We start from the raw sequence: 24,912 nt of genomic DNA, 5'->3' as shown, positions 1-24,912 counted from the left end.
GTTGGGAACTGGAGCAAAGGTGACTCTTGTTATGCTTTAGCAAAGAGACTGGCTTAGCCTCTGGGCCTACATCTTTCTCCTGTGCTGGATGCTTCTTGCCCTTGAACATTGGACTCCAAGTTCTTCAGCTTTGGGACTGGCTTTCTTGTTCCTCAGCTTGCAGACAGCTTATTGTGGGACCCTGTGATTGTGTGAGTTAATACTGTTTAATAAACTCCATATATATATACAAACTCTCTCTATATAAACTCCATATATATATATATATAAACTCCATATATATACACACACACTCCATATATATATATATAAACTCCTATATATATAGGAGTATAAAGGGATATATATCCTATTAGTTCTCTCCCCCCTAGAGAACCCTAATATACTTTTCAAAGGCTCCACCTCCAAATGCCATCACATTAGGATTAGGGATGGGTTTCAATATATGATTTTGTGTGTGTGTGGGGGGGGGGGGGGGCAGGGGGCCAAACATTCAGTACATTGCACAGAGCATATCTGAAATCTTCCCTTCCTTTTTCCCCTGCTCTAATGTTTTCCTACTACCTGCCTGCCTCTGACTGCTCAATGCAAGTTATGGTGGCTGACCACCCACTAAAAATAGCAAGCTCAGAATAAATACCTCTGCTTCTTTTCTCTGAGTGACCTTTGTTTATTTCTACAATATTCTTGGGTTTTAAAGATAGGCAGTTATGTCGACTGCAATAAAGACTTTCCTCCTTTCTTTCTTTTGTTTGAAGTGGGGGTCTCACTTTGTCACCTAGGCTGGAGTGCAGTGGCACAATTATGGCTCACTGCAACCTCAGTCTCTGGGGCTCAAGTGATCCTCCTGCCTCAGCCTCCTAAGTAACTGGGACTATAGGCATGCACCACCATGCCCAGCTAATTTAAAATTTTTTTTGTAAAGACAAGGTCTCATTTTGTTGCCCAGGCTGGTATCAAACTCTGGGTCTCAAGCAGTTTTCCCATCTCAGCCTCTCAAAGTGCTGGGATTACAGGCATGAGCCACTGCACCTGGCCAAGACCTTTCTCTTTTCTGATAGCTGTACATTTATTACATTTCTGATTCTAATAGCTGTACATTTATATTTCTATTATATTATGATAGCTGCATATTATATCATGATAGCTGTAAATTTCTATTTTTGATAGATGTACATTTCTGTTTCATTGCAGAGAGCTGAAGCAACCACAACAACATTATATAATAGTGACAATGGCAACCATCTTTACTGTACTCTTTATTGACAGTGTCTCTACAGTTTTTCTTTTAAATATAATATTGCCTATTGGTTTGAGATGAATATTTCTTCTCCCATTAAATAAGTATATTTTCATCTCTATTTAGTTTTCTTTTTTAATATCAAAAAAGTATGTTTTTTGTGTCTATTGAGTTAATCTTTTTCTTCTTGTGGGTAATATTATATTAATAGATATTCTAATTTTGGTACTTGCATTCTTATAAAAATAAACCTACTTGATCACAGTGCATTATTCTTTTATCACACTGCTGCATTTAATTGGATAATATTTTATTCAGGATTTTTGCATCTATATTCATAAGTCAGGTTGGCCTGTAATTTTCTCTTTTTGGTGCTATTTTAGTCATATTTCTGACTTGAAATGTATTTCATCTACTATTAATATTGTAGAGTCTACTTTTTTTGGATAGCATTAACAACTGGCTGTTGATATGAAATATATATTTTTCATCATATTAAGGAGCTATCTACCTAGACCTATTTACCTAGATATATCTTTGGAGGATGCAATTCTTTGCCAATGTTTTCCAATTTATTCCATGTTTGTTAGTCTTTTCAGACCTACATTCTCTTGAGTTAGTTTTGATTACTTATATATTTTCCATAAATTTATCATTTTATTAAGATTTTCAAATAAGTTAATATAGAGTTTTAAATAGAATTTTAATCTATAGGCATAGTTATAATCTTTAGTTTTAATCTGAGGCTGTAATGTGTCATTCCTAATATGACCCATTTGTTTGCTTTCTTCCCTCTCTATAGGTGTAGGATATTTTCTCTCTTTCTTTTTTCCCTCTCTCCCTCCCTCCCTCCCTCCCTCCCTCCTTCCCTCCTTCCCTCCTTCCCTCCTTCCCTCCTTCCCTCCTTCCCTCCTTCCCCCTTCCCTCCTTCCCTCCTTCCCTCCTTCCCTCCTTCCCTCCTTCCCTCCTTCCTTCCTTCCTTCCTTCCTTCCTTCCTTCCTTCCTTCCTTCCTTCCTTCCTTCCTTCCTTCCTTTTTTGACGGAGTTTCGCTCTTATTGCCCAGGCTGGAGTGCAGTGGTGTGATCTCGACTCACTGCAACCTCCGCCTCCCGGGTTAAAGTGATTCTCCTGCCTCAGCCTTCCGACTAGCTGGGATTAAAAGCATGCACCACCACGCCCAGCTAATTTTGTATTTTTAGTAGAAACAGGGTTTCTTCATGTTGGTCAGGCTGGTCTCGAACTCCCGACCTCAGGTGACCCGCCTGCCTCGGCCTCCCAAAGTGCTGGGATTATAGGCATGAGCCACCGCGCCCGGCTGAATTTTTTTTTTTTTTAAACATTTATTCAAAGTATGGTTTGAGTTTTCCTCTGAGAAAAGGATTTGAGTTCAAGTTGTTTTTGGTTGTGCAGGAAAATTCTGGTGGGAAGCAGGGAGGTGACACAGGTAGAAAGGTGACCCGTAGAGGAGGAATTATGCAGCCAGCTGCCTCTGGAGGCACTGGGACATGGAGGGAATTTCTGGGGAGTAAAAGCATGCCTCAGAGGGATTCCCCTCCTGAGGTGGCAGAGGGGAGTTATTTATATACAACTCCTGACAATCACCAGTTGAAGGTTACTGTGTGTGGTGGTGGGTGGTGTCAGGGTGTTAATTCCCTGGCACTCATAGCCTGTCTCAGGCACACAGAAAGTCTTCAGAAAAGGCTAGTAGGCAAAGGAATGCAGACACTGACACTGGAATTCTTTTGGAAGACACTGAAGTGATGTGGTTCTGAGCATATGGGAGGAGCGTGACAGCTTCTGCTACGTACACCTGCTGGGGCTGATTGATCAATTCTGCTCCTTCACAGGTTTCTCATGAGGTTCATCTCTTAACTTTATTACTTTATTCCTTCTGTTTCTAAAGCTTAATTTAACGTCCTTCTTTTTTGACATCTTGAGTTATATGCTTACTTCATATATTTTCATTCTTTCTTATTTGATAATTAAAGCAATTCAGGTTAGTTATGGGGAATCATTGAGAAACCACTTGTAAAAGTGCTTAGCACAGTATCTGGCACACAGTAATTGTTCAACAAATGTTCATTACTGTTTTGATCAAACCCTTTGAAGTCACGTCTGTTAAAAGATAAACTTTAGACAAATTAACATTAGCAGAGCTTAACTGGGCAAATAATGACTTGTGAGTCAGCCTCCCAAACTAGAATAGGATCGGAGTGACTATGGTGCTGCTGTGTGGTGAAAGAATATTTATGAACAGAAAAAGAAAAGTGACCTACAGGAAACAGAAGTGAGGCACAGAAACAGCTGGATTGGTTACAGCTTAGGCATTTGGCTTATTTGAACACAGTTTGAATGGTTGGCAGCCTGTGATTGGCCCAAACTTGATGATTGGCACAAAAGTAGGCTACAGTCTGTTTATACATCCAGTTAGGTTACAGTTCATGATGTACTGAGAAACCTTTAGGCCAAACTTAAAGCAAGTAAGTCTGCAGCTTTAGGCTGAACTTGATTTTACACTTCTGATTACAGATGTGGATGTCTTCTCTTGATGTTGATATGTGGTATTTTCTTTATCATTATTGTCCGGGAGTTCTGTAAATTGCAGTTTACAAGAGTTCTGTAAATTGCAAAATAATCCATGGATAATTTTGAAGAGTGTTTTCAAACCAAGTAGTTTGATGATTTTTGTTTACACATTTTTTTCAATTTCTAGTTTTACTGTATTGTGGTATGCAAGGTAGTCATGAAATTTCTGGGCTTGAAATTTATTTAAGGTTTTTAGTGGTTTAATATGTAATCAATTTTTAAAAACTGTTCCATAGATACTGAAAAAGATTTTTTTGTTGTTGTTTTTTTCAATATTTACAAAGTGGATCCCAGCAATGACTTTTTCTGACATTCTACATCTTTTGTTTGTTTACTTGATCTGTTAAGAACTGACGAAATCACCATAGCAATTGTGTTTTGGTTATTTTCCTCTTATTCAGAAACTAAAGGTTTATGACAAACATATCTTCATTGCATATCTTGATTTTTATTACTTATCCTTTATTTTAATAGTTTAGGACTTTAATTCTTTTTGTATACTGTATCTTTTTCTATCTTTTTATTTTTAAACCTACTGAGTCACTTTGTTTTAGATGTGCCTCTTGTGGACAGTATATGGTTAGATCAAATATGAGGATATTTGTCATTTCATAGAAAAATATAACATATTTAGATACACTGTGACAACCATTATGTTTGACTTTCTGATGAACTTGTCTGGATTCATTGGAATATATAATAGGAAAAAAAAAATTGTTATTTTTCCTTGGTGCAAAGCTCCTGAAACCTTTGAAATTTCCTGAGCGATAGGAGCATCTTTTGTTATTCATTATGCACCCCTTTCAGCAATCTGTGTTTGTACTAATGAGGTAACCCTTGGCAGGGTCCACTAGATCACTTTAAGATGGGAGCTGGTTCTGATCAAATTCTGATAAAGCTCGGAAGTTTCAGCTCCACCCCCTTCTCCTCTGGGGAAGGGACAGGGTCTGGAGATTGAATTTAGTCACCAATGGCCAATGATTCCATCAATCATCCCTGTGTAATAAAAGCTCCATAAAAACCCTTAAACAATGAGGTTCTGAGTTGGTGAACACATTAATGTACTGGGAGGATGGTGCATCCCAACTCCATGGGGACAGAAGCTCTGTGGTCAGGACCCTCTCGGACCTCACCCTCTGGGCCTGTTCCTTTGGCTCTTCATTTGTATCCTTTATAATAAATCAGTAAATGTAAGTAAAGTGGCCCCTGAGTTCTATCAGTATTCTAGCAAATTATTAAACGCTGGCAAGGGGTGGGGTGTGGGGAGCCTGACTTTGTAGCCAAGTCAGATGCAAATGTGGGTAGCCTGGGGATCTGATGCTTGTGACTGGCATCTGAAGTGAGGGCAATCCTACGGAACTGTGCCCTTAAGCCTGTGGAGTCTGCCTGCCACTGAGTCTCAGAGTTGAACTGAGTTATAGGATATTCAGTTGGTGTAGGAGAATTGGATAATAGGTTGATGTAGGAAAAAAACACACAGTTGGCAAAGATGAAAATCTGTTTTTAGTGTGTGTGTTTGCTAATAGTTAAAAAAAAAAAGTATTTGCTAGTTAGACTATAGGGATTGGACCAGACCGGTTCAGAGATGATTCATGTTGCTTGGGAACAAGTCCCTTTATGGCTGCTGCTGCTTTTGTTTGCAGTAGCTTCTCGTGCCCAGGCCCTTCTGCCTGTTTCTCATGAAGGCTGCTGTGCTACAGAGCCTGTCCAGACCATCCCATGTGGCCTGCCCCTGCGTCCAGCGCTTGTCTCTCAGAGTCTCACTGTGTTGCCCAGGTTGGTCCTTCCTGGGATCAAGGGATCCTCCTGCCTCAGGCTCCCAAATTTCTGGGATTACAGGCACGAACCACTGTGCCTGGTGTATTCCTACAGTATTGTAAAATAACCTAGTCCATGGAAATCAAGCCCCATGGTGCACTGAAAGAATACTTAGAATTTTCTTTTGCCTAATTCCAAATCTCAGGTCATTTTAGTGACACAATTTTGCTGTTTTTCACTCATTATTAATTATTCTTTCTGGGGTAGATGGAGATAGAAGATCTGGCTTGAGTTCTTTTGTTGCCATGTTTTACACAGAGGGCCCAAAGAAGTATTCCTATTATTTTGCAGCTGCCTCCTGAAAAAGCATTTTCATTTCTTTTTTCAATGGACTATGGGCAGGCTCAATATAGTCTTGGCTAAACTAGGTGTCTTGAAGTATAAAAGAAGCTTCTCCAAAATTTATCACAAATGTCTTATTAATTTAAAAATGCGAACACAAAATCTCAAATAAGGAATTACATTATATGCTTGTTTAACTTAAGTAAACCCAACTATATATTGACCAAGGGAACACTTTGCTATTATTATTATTTATCTTTTTTTTTTTTTTTTGAGATGGAGTTTCTATTGCCCAGGCTGGAGTGCAGTGGTGCAATGTTGGCTCACAGGAAACCTCTGCCTCCCAGGTTCAAGCGACTTTCCTGCCTCAACCTCCCGAGTAAATGGGATTACAGGCATGTGCTACCACATCTGGCTAATTTTTGTGTTTTTAGTAGAGATGGGGTTTCACCATGTTGGCCAGGCTGGTTTTGAACTCCTGATCTCAAGTCGGAGGCCCACCTTGGCCTCCCAAAGTGCTGGGATTACAGGCATGTTCCACTGTGCCCAGTGAGCAAGAGAACACTTTAAATAGTAAGAGAATCTCCACCTGCTGTTCCATTCAATGAATATATACCACAGAATGTGACTCTATATTCACATTGTGAATGAGAAGGAGAGGCAAATCTGCTTTCCCTAAATCTCAGTTATCTTGTTTGATATCTTGGTATGCTGAGTGTGATTCTAATGTGTAAAAACACTTGTAGTTTTGAATCACATGGTCCCTAAATGAAAGCCACCTTCTTTGACTGGTACTGTAAGTCCCAATCTGGAAGAAAAAACCTGGCTGTGTTGGGCTGTGGGTGTCAGCGCTTCTCGGATTTTCATGGGTACTCTGAACGCTGTGTTTAGTTTGCCTCATATGAAGTCTTTAGATGTTGTATTAGTTTCTATTGTGCATAGCAGATCACCAACACATTGAGCAGCTCCCAACAATGCACACATTTCTCACGTGGCTTCTGTGGATCAGGAGTCTAGGTGTGGTCTACCTGAGTCCTCTTCTCAGGGTCTCACGAGACTGCAGTCGAGGCTTCAGCTGGGCTGAAACTTCAAAGTTTTCATCTGGAGGCTCTGCTGGGGGAAAATATGCTTCCTACCTTGTTCAGGTTGTTGGCCAAATTTATTTTATTGTGGTGGTATGGCCGAGAGCCTGGGGTTTTGCTTGCTGTCAGCTGGAGGCTTCCTCGGGTCTTAGGGGCCATTCTCAGTTCTTTGTCATGGAGGTTTCCTCAGAATGGCTGCTACTTCAGCAAGGAGAATCTCTCTAATCTCAGGGAGGGCCAGGTTCCTCTTTCAAGGTCTTTCACCTGATTAAGTCAGGCTCGTTCCAGATCACTTCGCTTTTTATTAACTCAAAGTCAACTGCTTTGGGACCTTTACTCCATCTGCAAAGTCCTTTCACCTTTGCCACATTCTATGGGCTAGACCTACGTCAACACGTCTCACCTCCACTCAAAAGGAAGAGATTATAATAGGCCATGGACACCAGAGACACGAGTCACGAGGGTGACACTAAGGGCTGTCTGCCATGGACCTCAACCCCCGATAGTACTCAGGGCCCAGTCAGAAAAACAGCAACCACAATAGCTATTTTAACAGGAAATGTTTAATATAGGAAATTAAATAGTTATTGGTGGACAAAAAAAGCAAAACAAGACAATAGTGATATAACAAAGGAAAAAGGGCAGGAAACAATCTCTCCCTCCCACTCCACTGGTTAGGGCAATAAAGGGTTAATGAGTCAGGGTTATCAGGACCTCCAAACTTGGAGAAAAGTCCTTAGCCACTGAGTTAAGTCCCCCTCTGACTGATTCTGTTTATCACAGAGGGGCCCTACAGAGCTCAGATCTCTGTAGAGTGGGTGCTGCCTGGCTCGCACGGTCCTTCTGATGTGGTGTCATGAGGCTTGTTCTGAGGGCACTAAAAGAAGCTGGTGACTGGGACAACCTGCTGCTGGGATGAAGGGCCATTCTTGGGTCTATTGCCAGGAGTAGCCAGCTGATAGGAAGGGCAGTTCTTCCTTCTCTTGCCTTCCAGTCTCTCTCCAACATCACTCTCAGCAGAATCCAACAGTGAGCAAGCTGGCAACGGAGAAATATGTTTACCAGAGTCCTGGATCCAGCATCACAAAACAAGTGCAAAAGGGTAGATTTAGAACCTAGAGACAATAGCTTAATAACCAGCATCTAGTAACCACCTTCCTTAGACAAGGCTGCTGAAACTTAGGTCCAGTGGAAAACACTGGACTTCACTTTCTGGTCTAACACTGGTCATGCTTGGATTTTAGGGGATCAATGAATAAGACCTTTTTTCTTGCTTGCTTGGTTCTGAATCAAAGTTCTTGATACAGAGAATTAGAGGGGAACTTAACTTGGTGGTTAAAGACTTTTCTCCAAGTTCATAGGTCCTGATAACCCTGATCTCATCTCCTTATTCTCAGTAGTACAACTATCAGCTTTATTACTAACAGAGTCTGATGTCAGGCATGCAGCCAAATGTGCTTGCCTCGCTAACAACCCCTGATGTAAACTTATTGCCAAAGTGCAGGCCTCCCCTGTGGGTTCTGGGTGGAAGCATCTAGGCCCCTGAGATCAGATAAGTATGCACCTCCCAGGTGGCCAGCAGATTCTAAGGAGAGACAAAGACACATCTGAATGAAGCCTGCTCCTTGGGAGGAGTGCCTAGAACCGAGAGAGGGTGATGGGTGTAGGGGGTTTCCCTGATGGAGGTTCTTCCATTATGTGAGAATGTGAGGAGTGGGGAATGAGTTTTCTCAAATTGGTACACTTGAAAACATATTTGATTGCAATCTGGCTCTGGTTAGAAATATTATAAGAACAGATTTTTTTTTAAATTAGAGGTACTTTTTAAAAAGTGATAAAATACATGTAACAGAATTTACCATTTACAATATACATTTTTAAGTGTACATTTCAGTGGCGTTGAGTACATTCACATAGTTGTGTAACCATCACCACCGTCCATCTCCAGAACTCTTTTAAGCTTGCCCTTTAAACTCTGTACCCATCAAAAAATTGGTTCCCAGTGACCCCTTGCCCAGCTCCTGGCAACCTTAACCTACTTTCTGTCTTTGTGAAATTGACTAGTCAAGGTACCTCATATGAATGGAATTATACAATATTTATCCTTTTGTGTCTGGCTTTTTCACTTAGCATTAGGTCCTGAAGGTCCATCCATGTTGTACCATTTATCAGAATTTCCTTCCCTTTTAAGGCTGAATAATATTCAACTGTAGGCATATACCACATCCTGTTTATCCATCTGTCAAAGGACACTGTGTTGTGTCTACCTTTTGGCTATTTTGAATAATACTGCTATGAACATGGGTGTACAAATATATGTCTGTGTCTCTGATTTTAATTCTCCTGGGTATATACTCAATAATGAAATTGCTGGATCATATGGTAATTCTATTTTTAATTAGAAACACAGTTTTTAGTGGACATTGTGAAGACGATCAAGAGGTAGAGGCCGAGAGCCTGTGAAATGCACATCACCCAGCCTAGAGGCCTCTTAGGTAGAAATTGCACACTTGTCCCTGAGGGCAGCACCTGTTCTGCCTCTGCTGCATCTTCAGGTCTACAAAGTGAAAAATGGGCTGAGCCCACATCTCCTTTACTTTCAGGCACTGGGTGGTGAGCTCTACTCTCAAGAATAATGGCAGTGGCCAAAGTCCCTTTCAGTCTCCATAGACCCGGGCCTGTGGCTGAGATACCTGAGTAAGATTATGGAGCCCTTGAAGCTTGCCTAGCTTTGTTACTGTTGCCATCCTTTGTCATCAGTATCACTGCAGTGATTGGCAGTGGAGCCTTTCATAAGGAAGCAGACCATGTCAGTGGTCTTTAGGGACTATCAGGAGAAGGGAGTTGGGAGTTTTCTTCTGGTTTAGAGCCACTCTTAGACAGAGAGTGGATGGGCAGGGCCAGAGAAGGAAGGAAAGAAAGCAAGCTCAGTTCCTGATGGCTCCTGAGGCTCAACAGCTATAAATCCTGTGCACAGTCACCAGACAGAGTTAAATTTCCTGTTCCAAAGAGGCACCCAAATGGTAGAAGTTCAAGCACCATGGCAAACTGTTGGGTAAACATTTCGGAGCAGATGGTAGGGATTAAAGGAATAGCCACCACGTGGAGTGTACAGGTGCCCACTGAGGCACTGTGTGGGGGCGTGGTGCTCTGAACTCATCGGACATTTAAAAGAGAAAGGAGCGATTACTTCCTTCTGTCCTGGTGCAGGGGCCTGTGTTGTCTCTGAGGCCAACTGAATTCACTCTCTTGGTTTAGTTGTACCTGTCAGTCCAGAATTAACCGTGTGTTCAGGGATGTTCCCCAGTCAGCATTATAGAAATTCAGAGCCCAGCAAGCAGATGAGTGACAGGGGTGACTATAAAGAAGTCAGTGTGTGACACCACTTTCCCTAAATGTGTAGGGCTTGCTTCTAGACTGTTCTATTCAGCAACGGGTCAGAGACTCAAAAGAGCACTGTCTGATAGAAATATAATGTGAGCCACATACAGAATTTTAAAGTTTCTAGTAGCCACACTAAAAAAAAAAAACAGGTGAAATTTAATTTTAATAATATATTTTATTTAATTGGATGTGTTAAAAATGTTATTTCAACAAATAATTAATATTAAGATTACTGAGCTATTTCACATTCTTTGTTTTGTACTCAGTATCTGAAATTTTGTTGTGTATTTTATATGTACGGCATACTTCAATTCGGAAAAGCCACACCTGTGTCAAATGGTCACATGTGGCTTGTGGCTACCATATTGGACAGTGCAGCTCTAAGAGATCCAAGGGTATAATAGCAAGCATTTATTGAACAATTACTATTACACGTATTGGATCATTTAATAACAAGCAATACACCAAGGCAGCTGCTATTTACTGAAGAATACAAGTGTATTCCTTGGTTTGTGACCCTTTCCTCTGTCTTTAGGAAGCCAAAGCATAGTGTCTTCTGTCTCCAACTCTGCTTTCCTCTCTGCTTCTGTCATCATGGGGCTGCATCCTGCTTTTCTCTTAGTAGGACTCTTGTGATTACATCAAGCCTACTCTGATAATCCAGGATAATCTCCCAATCTCAAGATCTTTAATCACATCTACAAAGTCTCTTTTGCCATATAATAAAACATGGACAGGTTCCAGGGATTAGAATGTGGACATCTTGGGGGGCCATTATTCAGCTTGCACAGAGGGTGACTTTGTTTTTACAAGCACGTAAGGAAAACTCTGAGCTGAGACTCAGAGTTCCTCTACTTCCTCCTTACATCATCTGTGTAACTTGGCTCCTGCTGCTCTAGAAGAGACCATCTCCCCTGCTCCATCATATCTGCAGCCCTGGCTGCTGCAGGGAGAGGCACTGCCTTTCTTCTCTGGGAGTTTTTCGTTCTTCTCCCACCCTGGCCCTTTGCTGCCATGCAGGACTCTGCTGGGAGTGATGTGGGTCTCTTTCCCTGAGAGAGCTGAAGATCTGCAAGGAGACCTTCTCCCTGCCTTTTGCTTCGCATTTTGAAGGGAGGGAGGAGACTAGCCAGAGCCATCCAGGGGAAGCACCCTTATCCTCTTAGAAGGGACCTTAGAGATCATCTATCCCCTCCACCCCATCCCTATCCTGTTACGAGGATTAATTGCTCTCTAAGTGCCTTGGCCCACGTTGACTTTCAGCCTAAGCTTGACCTTGCAAGCAAGTTGTTTCCTTCCTAACAACAGTATTTCAAGTGAATTCATTAAAGCCTTTTAGTTGCAAGTAATAGAAACTAATTTAAATTAACTCAAGCGAAGAAAAAAAAATCCAAGGAATGGTCAGAAATCCACTTCTTGGGGGAATTTGATCTCTTGCTTTTCTTGGCAACTTAAGGACCCTTTTCCTAGGAAAGGGGGATTTTCCCTGTCCCCCTCTGACTTCCAGCACATAATCAGTGATTGTGACTCCAGTCCAGGGCCACTCAATACCCACCTATCATATATGTTGCATTCCACCCAACAGATGAAGAGGCACAGGTAGATGCCACTTCCATCCCTGGTGAACTGATGGAAGTACTGTGATGAACCCTCCACAGTAGAAGAAAAGAAAAAGGATGGAAGACACATATTGCTAATTGGCCTTAAACCTCCTCTGATGGGAACAGGAGGCAGAAGCTGGTCATGAGGGTGAGTTGATAAGAGAGGAGCCTAGCCAGGGTGCTGATGAATGGCCAAGATATTGGGATATAAGCTAGAAACTCTAATGTCATTATGTTTCTTTTTACTTTTCTTTTCTTTTTTTCTTTTTCTTTTTTTTTTTTTTTGAGACGGAGTCTTACTCTGTCGCCAGGCTGGAGTGCAGTGGTGCAATCTCAGCTCACTGCAACCTCCACCTCCAGGGTTCAAGCGATTCTCCTGCCTCAGCCTCCCAAGTAGTTGGGGCTACAGGCACTTGCCACCATACCCGGCTAATTTTTGTATTTTCAGTAGAGACGTAGTTTTACCATGTTGTTCAGGATGGTCTCCATCTCTTGACCTCGTGATCTGCCTGCCTCGGCTTCCCAGAGTGCTGGGATTACAGGTGTGAGCCACCGCGCCCGGCCATGTTGTTATGTTTCATACACATGTGTGTGTATGCGTAAGTACACATATAGACACACTTAACATTACACGATGTACATGCTAGTGTTGGAGATACAAAAATGACTTTATGCTTACCCTAAAGGCTTCCCTAAAAGACAAAGAATTGTGGGACAGTTTGATAAATGTCATAAGAGATATCAGTAAGTGCTAAAAATAGCACAAAGAGAGGCATGATTTCCTCTGCTTGGGTGTGTCCAGGAAACCTTTACTGAGAAGGGAACATTTGCATGGATCTTAATAGGAGTTCAAAGATCACTGGAAGAAGTGTGTGTGTGAGTGAGTGAAGGTGTGGCAGGAAGGGGTGATGGGAATGGAGAAAGATGTTCCAAAAAGGAGAAGTCATATGGCCACAGGCCTTGATGTGAAGCGGCACTGACATTTAGAAGAGTGTAGATAGTTCCACGTGGCTGTCAAGGCGGGGCCTTGGGTAGGGAATAAGAGAGTGGACAGTTGAGCACAGGCTGAGTCTAGAGAGACATAAGCTTCTAACTTATCTTGTAAGTAAATAGACATCTTGGAAAGAATGGAAGCAGAGTGTGACAAGATCAGATCTGGACTTTGGAAGGAGGAGGACTCTAACAGTGTGGAGGATGAATTGAAGGAAGGACAACTAGGGGCAGCCAGATCTGTTAAGAGAAGGAGAGGCCAAGACAAGATTAGACCTGCAGAGGTGTCATGGGAAACACCGCACCTGTGAAGGATGACGAGCTGGCAGCAGGAGTGGTCAGGAGAGACTTCAAACTGCAGTGCAGGTCAGACACCTGGGAAAGGAGAGCAGACTGGGAAGAGGATGATCCTCAAACTGCGGTGCAGCTCCAGGATGTTCCTGCCAGGCTTAGTGTCCCAGAATACAGCTCACTTCTTAGCAAGGCCTCACATCAGGCACAGTGGCCTGTTTCTGGCACTCTCTGTGCTCAGTCATTGGCCGGGAGCAGCCTGGGGCGGTGTGAACACCCAGCATATCCAAAATACAGCGGCAGGAGGCTGGAGGCTTCTTGCACCAGGTTCTCTTTAAGGGAGACCTGAGCACACTCCCTGCCAGCACAGAGATGCCTGCAGCAGCACAGTCTGCCCTAAGGCAGTCACGGAAGAATGGAAAGCAGATGGGAAAGAGGACCTAGCCTTGTTTGCCAGCACCCCCCTGGTCTGGGAAGGCTGTTTCCCTTCTGGCTTGTGAGGTTGCTGCCCTTGCTCCTTTCTTGGTTGGGGCCAGAAGTTGTCCTCCGCTCTTTTTGAGGACATCACAGGCTTGGCAGATGCAGGAGTCAGCTCAGGCTACTGTAACACATGGCACAGACCAGGTGGCTTAAACAACAGAAATTAATTTCCTCATATATCTGGAGGCTGGAAGTCTAAACTCAAAGGTCAGCAGGATTGGTTTCTTCTGAGGCCTCCCTCCTTGGCTTGTGGACGGCTGTCTTCTCTTTGTGTCTCCACACAGTCTTCCCTCTATGTGCATCTGTGTCCTGGTTTCCTTTTCTTAAAAGAACACCAATCAGAATGGATTCGGGCCCACCCTAATGGCCTTATTTTAAATTGATTACCCCTTAAAATACCCTGTCTCCAAATATTCCGAGATATGGGGGTCAGGGCTGCAACGTAGGAATTTTGGGGGCCACGATTCAGCCCATCACAGAAGGTAAGAGATGTGCTGCCTCCACTGCTCTCTCACACATCGAGAGCACTGGTCCCTTAGTGTAGGCAGGCTTCTCCTTCCTGTGAGTTCTGCTTCCACTGTGTGACACAAAGAAAGTCAGGTGGGTCCAAGAGACGCCAACATGCAGAGTGTGATGGAAGAGAGCGTGGAAAGCATTAGAGAGTGAACAGTAGGAAGGTTGGGCATGGTGGCTCACGCCTGTGATTCCAGCACTTTGGGAGGCTGAGGCGGGTGGATCATCTGAGGTTGGGAGTTCGAGACCAGCCTGACCAACATGGAGAAACCCCATCTCTACTAAAAATATAAAATTAGCCTGGTGTGGTGGCACATGCCTGTAATCCCAGCTACTCAGGAGGCTGAGGCAGGAGAATCACTTGAACCCGGGAGGCAGAGGTTGCGGTGAGCTGAGATCACGCCATTGCACTCCAGGCTGGGCAACAAGGTTGAAACTCCATCTCAAAATATAAAAAACAAACAAACAAAAAGTAGAGTGAACAGTAAGCATTAAGTAGGGCTGAACTCTGACATGAGGTGAAATTAAACCCGCTTTAGCCCTTGCTCCTCAGGGATCTCTGTTGCCCATCAGTGGAGGAAGTGGGTGGGCACTTGGGCAGGGAGGTTGGGTGCCTTTCTACCACCAGTCACTTTCAGCCGTGAGGTAAAGGAACGAAAGGTACACGGCTGGTGGAGGGCATCAGGGGATGTGGTGGAGGGGAAGAGGCTGGGAAGAGGGTTCTCAGGAGGATGGGCACCGAGCCAGATGAGACGGCGAGTCCCCCCGACAGGAGCAGGTCCAAGGGCACAGTCCACCGTGGGGAGGTGCCTGCAGGCCAGAAGCCCCTCCTGGGAGTGTGTTCAGAATCATCGTTCTGTCGACTGGAGAGGGATGAACCCTCCACAGTAGAAGAAAAGGAAAAAGATGGAAGACACACGTTGCTGATTGGCCTTAAACTTCCTTTGACTTGGTTTTGCTCAGAGCATCCCAATCTTCTCCCCCACCCTAATTTTCCTCGAACCCCCTGCTCCGATTCTGCGCTCCATCCAGACCTGACCACCCAAAGTTTCCTAAAACATCCTGTGATTTTCAGTCTCTGAGCCAGTTCCTTCATGTACAGTTAATTAATTTATGGCTGTCTCCAAATCCCTTCTCAATGCTACTGGTGAGACCTCCAACAGGATGGGCCATCTCCCTTCTTTGAACTCTCACAGCAACCTGACACTTTGCTTTGTGCCTCCATCCATGTTTTGTCCTGCATGGCTAGACTGTCTGGGGACAGAACTGTTTTATGCAACTCTGTGGCCTCAGTTTTACTTACCACAGTGCCTTACATATAGTAGAATTAAATACATCTTGAGTTGAATTAAAGTAAAAAAAAAAGATTGCCTTACATTATTTTCTCTAGGTCATTCATGGTAAAGAGTCCTATGAAGATCTCTTCCAGTCAAGAAAATATTTTTTTGTCTACCATACTTTGACTTTTAACTATTGCCTTTTGAAGCTCAGATTGATTTAAAGCACTTGGCTTAGATGCTAAAGCTTGCACATTTGCCAACATGAGCTCATAGTTTCATCTAAGCCTGCTTACCTAAGGAGATTTACGTTTTTTTTCTGAACATTTATAAACATCTTAGACCAGTTTCTAAACAGAGATATGATGTGATTTCTTCTTATTTTCCTACCAGTGTTTGCATATTAAAAGAACTTGGGGAATATAGTGGCAACCAAATAGACATCAGCAGAATTTCATGTGTGTTGGGGTGGTGTCCTAGAGAGAGGTGATTGAGAAGGGCTTTCCCAAAACAACTCAAACCGTGCCACCTAGGTAGCCCTATGCTCCTCCTGCTTTGTAGCCATTATTATAACCTTTCCTTACCTACACCAATTTTGCAAGGTTTTCTGCTCATGCTAAGTGATCCATACATTCAGAAAACTGAACATCACCAAATAGAAGTTAAAATGAAACAATGCCCACAGCGTTGATGAGACACATTTAATAACATACGAAGCTAATTTAGTGCCTCATAAAGAATAAGGATAAATGGATCCCTATGCCCTCAGGCCAAAAACAATCTTTATTTTCACATAGTCGAATTAAGTATTTCTGGGGCCAGTGTAGGGGAAAGATGGTATGGAATGGGAGAATCCCTCCTTCCTGCAAGAGGAGAAAGCCAGGGACTGCTCTGTCTATATTTTTACAAGGAAATTCTTCCTTCGTTTCTAGTAACCAAACTCAGAAGCACTGATGTTGGGCTGGAACAAGGACTTTCTAGTGGGGAGGGCAGCTGGGCTGCATAGACTTGAGGTTCCATTTTTGAGGTTCACCTTGCCTTGGGGTCTGTCCTTGGTTACCACCACTGATGTCTACCATGCTGGACTTTGGAGAACTTTGCTTCCACTTCAACACACTTTGGTACCTTCAGTCAAGTTTTTATTAAAGACTAGGGAAAACAAAAGGGAAATTTAAATAAGAAAAGAGTGCCAGGAATCTGTCTTATAAGATACAATTTATGCATCCTCATCTGTCTCATTTCTTAGTTGCTGGCCTGTCTGGATGCCATCTTAGCATCTGTGACCCAGGCGGCTACATTTGTCCATCTACCTACCTTAAGGTAGAGCCAGGTCCTGGAGAGATTAGGAAATCTTCCTATGTGCCTAAGATTCACCTCATCAGATCTGGAGTCCTGTCTAAAGAGCCACCTTTTGCCTAACAACACCAAAGTCAAGGTCTCCTTTATGAAGTTCCCCACCCCTGCCCCCCTCTCCCACCCCTAAGTCTTGTCCTGCCTGCTGCTTCTTGGAGGAAGAGGTGGTTGTCACTGAGGTCTCACCTGGCCCTTTTGTCTTGTTCCTCCTGAAGTGGGGAGGGTATGACATGAGCTTACTCTGTGGAGACCCTAAAGCCAGGATGGCCAGGATGCAGCGCAGAAATGTTCCTGTGGAACTTAATAGGAACTATGACCTGGTGGGGTGGGGCAGTGGTGGGGGCTGGCGGTTTTCAAATCTATGTAGGAAGAGGGAGGACGAAAGGCCACAGATCCTTCTGTACACACCAGTCCCACTTCTAACCACTCTTTCTGTCAGAAGGTCCTTATTATCCAGTCTCACTCCCTCCCTTTTCCCCATGGCAGGTCCCTGTGATGGAAAGTTTGGCAAGCCTTTGATCTCATGTTCCTGCATGTCTCCATGAGTACACCTGTGTTCATGTCCCATTCTGACCACTCAGGCTGTTTGGACATGTCTGTCTGAGGGGACAGCTGTCTGGCTGAAGTGTAGATGGCTGGCTCCATCTTCCTGAGCTCTGGTTTCTGTGCCTGTCTGCACAGGGCTGTGCTCTGGATCTAGGCGAGAAAGCCTCAGGGTCCTTTCCCTCCCCAGTTCCTGGTGGCAAACATCTATGCCTGGTCACCTTCCACTTTTCTTTGGTCATTTTCTTCCATTTACACCAGGCTTCTCTACCAAGTGAAGTCCTAGCCCTACCAGCAGTAGCTGAAGGATGCTGTCACTGGCCCTATAGGGAGCTAATCCTGCAGGGACATGACTAATCTTTTCTATAACTGGGGAGATGGTGTGGGAGGAGGGTAAAAAAGAGACAAGAATCAACTTCTAGCAGAAAACTCTTCTTTTTCTCCCAAAGTAAAGACTACATCTGCTAACCTCACGTCTTCCAGTACTACCTGGGAACTCAGACTGGGAACAAGGACGTCAGCTCAGCCATTCTTTGTCTCTCTCTCTCTAATCTTCTGCCTTCAACAAAAATGCAGGACTAGAGAAAGCAAAAAGGAAACATAGAAAAGAGTGCCAGGAATCTGTCTTCTAAGATACAGTTTATCCTTCCTCATCTGCCTTTCTTCTTAATTCCTGACCTGTCTGGATGTCATCTTAGCATCTGTGACCCAGGTGGCTACACTTGTCCATCTACCTACCTTAAGGTAGAGCCAGGCTCTGGTGAAATTAGGAAATCTTCCCGGTCACATTGTTCAACTTTTCACCTACTCTTCCCCTAGCTACAATCTCCTTTCTCTTTCTTATCTCTTTTCTCTTTTCTTTTTTTCCTTCCTTCCTTCCTTCCTTCCTTCCTTCCTTCCTTCCTTCCTTCCTTCCTTCCTTCCTTCCTTCCTTCTTTCCTTCCTTCCTTCCTTTCTTTTCTTCTTTCTTTCTTTCTCCTTCCTTCCTTCCTTCCTTCCTTCCTTCCTTCCTTCCTTCCTTCCTTCCTTCCTTCCTTCCTTCCTTCCTTCCTTCTTTCTTTTCTTTCTTTCTTTCTTTCGAGATGGGGGTCTCAATATGTTGCCCAGGCTGGACTCAAACTCCTGGGCTCAAGGAATCTGAGTAGTTAGGACTACAGCTGTGCACTACTGTGCTGGGCTCTGGATTCTTGATACTGTCTTCTACTCTGTACCTCCTCCCACCATTCCCACTGTATACTGAGAAACCCAGTTCCTTAGAATCTTCAGTTTCAAGGAATGGATCCATTCTCAGGTAACTTCAAGAAAGAGAGGTTTATTAAAAGCTATATGGGGAAATAAAGAAGATTGGAATATTTTATTTAATCTAGCGTTTTAATTGAAACATATATGTGAATATGGTAAAAACATTAAATTTTTTAAAAAAGAACAAAGCAGCGCATTGTAAAAATTGTTTCTAACTCACCCCAGCCCATGAGTTGGTTACCCAGTCTTCCCTTACATTCTAAACATTTTATATGCATATGCAAGCATACATATGTGTGTGAATATGTATGTGTGTTTCTTTTTATATAAAAATGGAAGTGCACTGTACACATGGTTTCACACGTTGCTTTTAGTGTTTTCACTAACACTTTATCTTGGGCTTATTCCATATAGGTATTTATGGATCTACCTTGTTCTTTCTCATGGCTACATTATATTTCATTATATGGCTGGAACGTAATTTATTTCACAAATTCCTTATTAATAAACATCTTAGTTGTTTTTAACCCTTGTGCTATTTTAAGCCATATATATTATATAGATATTCTTTATATATAAAAAGCAAAAGGGTAAAACAACTTACACACACACACACACACAGACACACACACTACAATCTATACTCCTTCCTTGAGTTCTGGAGTGCTCCATCCACACAGCTGGCTTCAAGCACCACCAAATGTAAATGACTCCCAAGTCTCTATCTCCAGCCCAGAACGGACCCTGAAGTTACATATAGGCTCTGAACTGAGGGATATCTCCACCTGGCCATGCCAAGAACATCTCATTTGAAGATGGACACAATTTAACTTACATTTTCCTACAGATCAGTGTCTTGTCCTCAATTTCCTATTATCCTGAATTCCTCCCTCTCCTTTGCCCCTCGCCCCGCATCAAATCTTCAAGTCTGTATCATCAAGTCTTATAGATCCTACCTCCTTAGTGTCACTCGGATCTATGCCCTCCTTTCCACCTCACTGCCATTGTTGCAGCTGACACCTCTCTCTCGCCCAGGCAATTGCAATAGGCTCACTGTCTTTTTCTCACCCCGTTCTGATCATTCTTTACTTGGCAGCCATCAGATCTCGAATGCAAGTTTGATTCAATTACTCCCAATTTCAAATCCCTCCTTTCCTTTCCAACTGCTCTGGTATAGTTTGAGTTCATCTGATTACTACCTCCCCAGGCTTACTTCTTAGCATACCCTCTTCACAGTCTATCTCTCCACGCATGCCACACTCCACCAGTTCCCAGACTACTCCTGGCTGTGTCCTTGCTCACGTGGCTACATCTTGAAACAGCCTCTTCCTACATCTCCCTTATACTGAATACTTATCTTTCAAGATGAAGGTCAAGGCGACCTCACCTCTTTGGGTGTCCTCCCCAGGTAGAACTAAGCAGTTTCTCTCTCTGCCCCCTCTGTCACACTTGTAACACTTTGTCTCTTTTCTTGCCTTCTACACTGTGAACCAGCATATTACACACACACACACACACACACACACACACACACACACACACACACACACACACAGACATTGAAGACCTGGCATGTAGAGGTGCTCAATAAATGACTGATGAATGAATAAGTCAATGAATGAATAACAAATAAATTCTGCTTCTCTGCCTTCCATTGAATCCGTACCTTTGTTAAAGAGATAAGAACTGACATACATCTGAGTATTGAGACTCCCAGGGAGTTATCTATGTTACTGCTTGGGGAAGGAGTTCAGACCACACTTGGAAACCCAAGTGCTCTGTGGTTGGTGGTAATAGAGAAACCAGGTTTGAGCACCCGGGCCTGTGCTCAGGGACCTTGTGAGCCTCATAAGTTCCAGGAGTGATAGAAGGTGCCTATGGTCCAGGAAGAGGCTGATTACACCTGTGTTCTTCTTGCTCATGATGGGAATGAGAAGGGAACTCTTCCATGAATCCCATTTCTGCATCTTTTGTCATGATCCTCAGGCCTGACTCCCAGCCATGGCTTTTGGCTCTTGAGGCTGCCTGACCTGTGGGAGATTCCACACCTGGGGAGAGACCCTTGTCCTGCCCAGTCAGGGCAGAGAACTTAAGTTCAGGATGAGAACAGACAGGACAGGGCCCTGCATAGTTGGGGTGGAAACTGAAACCCCTGCTGGGGATTGGTATTGGTGTGGGGCATCAATGGAGTCCGGACCTCTGGGAGCCTTTAAGGAGGAAGGTAGGAGCGAGCCAGATCAGGCTCCTTCAATCCCTGGATTCTCACAGGTCCGGACCTGGAGCTGTCACTGGAGGTGGGGACTATTGAGTCAACCTAGACTGAGGCAGCATGTGAAGTGTGAAGAAATTAGAATTTGTTCAGGAGGAATAAGATAGCTATATAATTGGGATGATTCCAACTGGAACCAAACATGTCGATGGGGAGGAAAACCCAATATATGGTAGGATCAGGGAGAGAGAAAAAGGGAGAAGAAAAGGGAAAGGATAGAGGCACATGGGAAGACAAGAGGAAGGAAAGAAGAAGAAAAGGGAGGAGAGGGAGGAAAGGAAGTCCAGGTCCTGCCCTTCTCTGTTCAGCATGAAGGACTGGAGACAGTGGCACTGCACTGGTGCCATCCAAGGGCCTCCATCCCCAGCAGAGGCCTTAGACTGGGGGACAGAGGGATAGAAGTGACCGATGGGACCTGCAGCTCCAGGGCTGCCCTGTCCCTTTGTCTTGCAACCTGTCTATACCTCCAAGCCTAGCCAAATCTTGTGTTTGAAGGAGATGCCCTGACTCTGTGATGTCAGGGATGGAAGAATACACCACTGTCTCAGGTGAAGTTCTACAGAGATGGAAAATTCCTTCCTTTCTCTAAGAAAAAACAGACTCTGTCCATGGGGGCAGCAACAGTGCAGAGCCGTGGCCAGTACAGCTGCACTGGGCAGGTGATGTATATTCCACAGACATTCACACTAACTTCAGAGACTGCCATGGTTCAAGTCCAAAGTGAGTCACCAGCTTGGGAGTTTGTGGGGCAGGAGGTGCCTCTCAGGGATCCCATCTCTAGAGGCCAGTAGCTCTCTGGACAGGACCCCTGTCTCTGGCTGCCCCTCATGCTGGGCCAATGTGTGGGGCCCCGAGGTTTCTCAAGATGTTGTCTCAATACCCCCATCTCCCCACCATGGGGCACATATGGAGCCAGGGGAAGGAGTGGGGAGATTCCTGGAACGGGGGCACTGGGAAGAGCCTGGACCAGTCCAGGTTCACCCTTCCCCTCTGTGGACTAGAGGACCTCAAAGGACCCCTCTGCCTCTGACTTCCAAGATTCCAGAAGGGTCTGGCTGTGTGGGAGTCACTTTCAGAGCTTGTGGGTAAGGACAAGAGGACAGGTCCTGGGGATCAAGCTGCCTCCCATCGGCATCCCCAGGCTGCAGCCCGGGATGAGTAGAAGCTCAGGCCTCAGCCTTCTGGGGCTTCATCATCCGGGACTCCCCTCCTGAGCCCTGGGCCTGCATCTCCCCAGAGCTGTTCCCACCTCCTGTGCTGAGTGCTGCCCCCTCTCCTGAGCCCCGAGAGGGTACCCTGGTGACCCTGAGATGTCAGGCAAAGCTGCACCCCCTCAGGTCAGCCTCAAGGCTCCTCTTCTCTTTCCACAAGGATGGCCATACCTTGCAGGACAGGGGCCCTCACCCAGAACTCTGCATCCCAGGAGTCGAAGAGGGATACTCTGGACTTTACTGGTGTGAGATGGCCCCCGAGGGTGGCCAGGTCCAGAAGCAGAGCCCCCAGCTGGAGGTCAGAGTGCAGGGTAAATGTGTGAGGGAGTGGCGACGTCCCCAAGGGTCTGGGCATCAGGCAGTGGGACCTCCTGAGAGGAGAGGAGTTGTGGGAAGGGTCCCCAGGAGAGGAAGGAGCCAGGGTCCTGGGTGGTCAGGCTGAGCTTCCCACCCCATGTGTGTCCCAGCTCCTGTGTCCTGTCCTGTGCTCACCCTGCACCACGGTCTGCTGACCCTGCACCACGGGTTTGCTGACCCTGCTGTGGGGCACATGGTGCAGCTCCTCTGTGAGGCCCAGAGGGGCTCCCCTCCAGTCCTGTACTTGTTCTACCTCAATGGAGAGATCTTGGGGATCTCCCTGGGAATCACTCGGCTCCCCATGGTGGAGCTCTTTCCCCCTTGTTTCCAGTGAAGTCAGAGCAGGATGCTGGGATCCCTGCAAGGCTGAGAACAGCATCTCCAGAGAGAGGAGTGAGCCCAAAAGCTCTCCCTTGTTGATGCATCTTGTCTTCTAACTGGGCTCTGAGCCCCGGGGCCTAGGATAATGGTTCAGTCATCACTGCACCCTCAGCAGCCTGGCATGGAGTGAGGGGAGCTTGGAGGAGGCAAATGTGTGGAGGGAGAGGAATCTCAAGCGTTAGGAAAACAAGGGCAACAGGGCCCAAGCAGTGAGATGTGTCTCCTTTTCACAACCACAGAAGTTGTGGATCCTTCCAGAGAACTGGTTTCCTGTGGTCTCAACAACGCTGAGCCTTCTAGCTCTTGGCCTAAGACACAGGCCACTTTCCTGCAGTGAGGGTGTAGGGTGTGTGTGAGGGGTGGGGTGGGGGCCAGACCTAGAGGCACATACAGGGCATGAGCAAAGAAGTGGAAGGAGCTAGAGTCCCGTGTGCATGTGGGCCTGGGAGGCCTGCAGGAGCCCAGAATCCTCAGCTTGGCCCTCATGACTCTCCAAGCCCTCTAGGCGCCCTCCCCTCAGAGTTGTCTGCTGGGGTGAGCCATTGACATGGGTCTGTGTGCTGTTCTGCAGAGGGAGCTCCGTGGCCTTACAGATAAGTTTTTTTTTTTTTTTTTTTTTGGTGGCGGTGGGAGGGGGGCAATCACAGGCCTCTGAGTTCCCCAGGACTCCTCAGAGTGCCAGGGGAGAAACAATAGCTGTTTTGTCCAGGTGCGGCCTGAAGATTCATGAAAGTCACTCTAAGGGCCTGGGTGTCAACTGTGACGCTGACCCTGTGTCCTTCCCAAATGGTCCTGCAAAGCTGCCAGGACTCCCACGTTCTACTGCACATCCTAATCTTCTATGCCTGGGAATCTTACCCAATAAATAGAGGTGACAGAATGAGTCCAAGTCAGCCTCAATCTGCATCAGCATCTCTGCACCTTCCTTGGTCTCAGAAGACACTATGTGATATCTCATCTCACCTCACTCAGAGTTGGGTGGCACCCTTAACCCCCTTCTTCAACCCAGGGGACCAACTCATAAAGGGGCTCAATGGCTATGAGGACAGAGGGTCCCTGCTGGAATCCTTCACCCTGGACTTCTCCCCGAGGGATCTTGTTCTCCAGCAGTCATTGTCAGTGCAGGGCAGGATTGAGGAGTCTGGCCATCCTGGACTGATTTGGTTTGATTGGTTGGTTTGTTCCTTCCTTCCTTCTCGTTGCCTTGTTCTAAAGATGAATTTTCGTTGCCTAGCGAAGAATCAGCCTTTCCCAAAGACAGGTCTAGCATTTGCCCTCCACTATGAGGTGCCGATCTCTAGGCCCTGGAATGCCATGCCTGATAAAAGTGTCTTTGTTTGTCTAGGGGCCTTGGCCATCAGACAGTTCAACAGTGTGATTTATGATGAGGGATTTATGCCAAGCACTATCATTTCTACCTCCAGAGGGAATGGAGACCAAAGGTGTCAGCTTGACTTTTGGAAGGGCCAGTGACTGACAGTCAGCCATGTGGGCAGCGTGTGATTTAGTCCTAGTAAAAACTCTGAGGCTTGGGCGAGATTTCCCGGTTGGAAATATTGTGTGTGTATTGTTACACACTGATGCCAGAAGAGTACCCTGTCCTAACCCCATGGGAAAGGACATACTTACTACTTCCCTGGACTCTGTGTGCTTCTTTCCTAGGCTGAGTTTAATATGTGTCCTTTCCCTACAATAAGACATAACCATGAATATAACAGCTTTCATTGTATTCTGTGACTATTTCTAGCAAATTACTAAAACTGAGGGTAGTTTTTGGAACTCCTTGAACTTTCAGGTGGTATCAGAAGTGAGGGCAGTCCTGTGTAGATTGTATTCTTTCTGACTGTATACTTGGCTAAACTCTCATGCACGTCTTAGAAAATGTATACACTGTCGCAAGATAAAATACTAGTTAGGAAGATGAGGTTAGAAGAAAAAAGTAGGGTAGGAAAATAAGCTGCAGCAAGGAACAAGCTCAGTATCCAAACTATGCTTGAGTGTTCTATCCATG

At 45.0% G+C, this 24,912-nt stretch overlaps 2 protein-coding genes and 1 pseudogene across 2 annotated transcripts in view; 2 read left to right on the top strand and 1 right to left on the bottom strand.

Moving 5' to 3' along the window:
• The window catches only part of LOC126935658 (sodium/potassium-transporting ATPase subunit alpha-2), a 907,274-nt gene that overhangs the window by 156,049 nt on the left and 726,313 nt on the right, over positions 1-24,912 (bottom strand). The gene's annotated exons all lie outside the window — the stretch shown is intronic.
• TAGLN2 (transgelin 2) overlaps positions 1-24,912 on the top strand; it is a 297,175-nt gene that overhangs the window by 219,648 nt on the left and 52,615 nt on the right. The gene's annotated exons all lie outside the window — the stretch shown is intronic.
• LOC126953687 (Fc receptor-like protein 6) lies at positions 20,868-22,957 on the top strand (annotated as a pseudogene).

The sequence above is a fragment of the Macaca thibetana genome, chromosome 1, assembly GCF_024542745.1.
Source record: "Macaca thibetana thibetana isolate TM-01 chromosome 1, ASM2454274v1, whole genome shotgun sequence".
NCBI classification, from domain to species: Eukaryota; Metazoa; Chordata; class Mammalia; order Primates; family Cercopithecidae; genus Macaca; species Macaca thibetana.
This window is presented reverse-complemented; position numbering and strand designations above follow the sequence as displayed.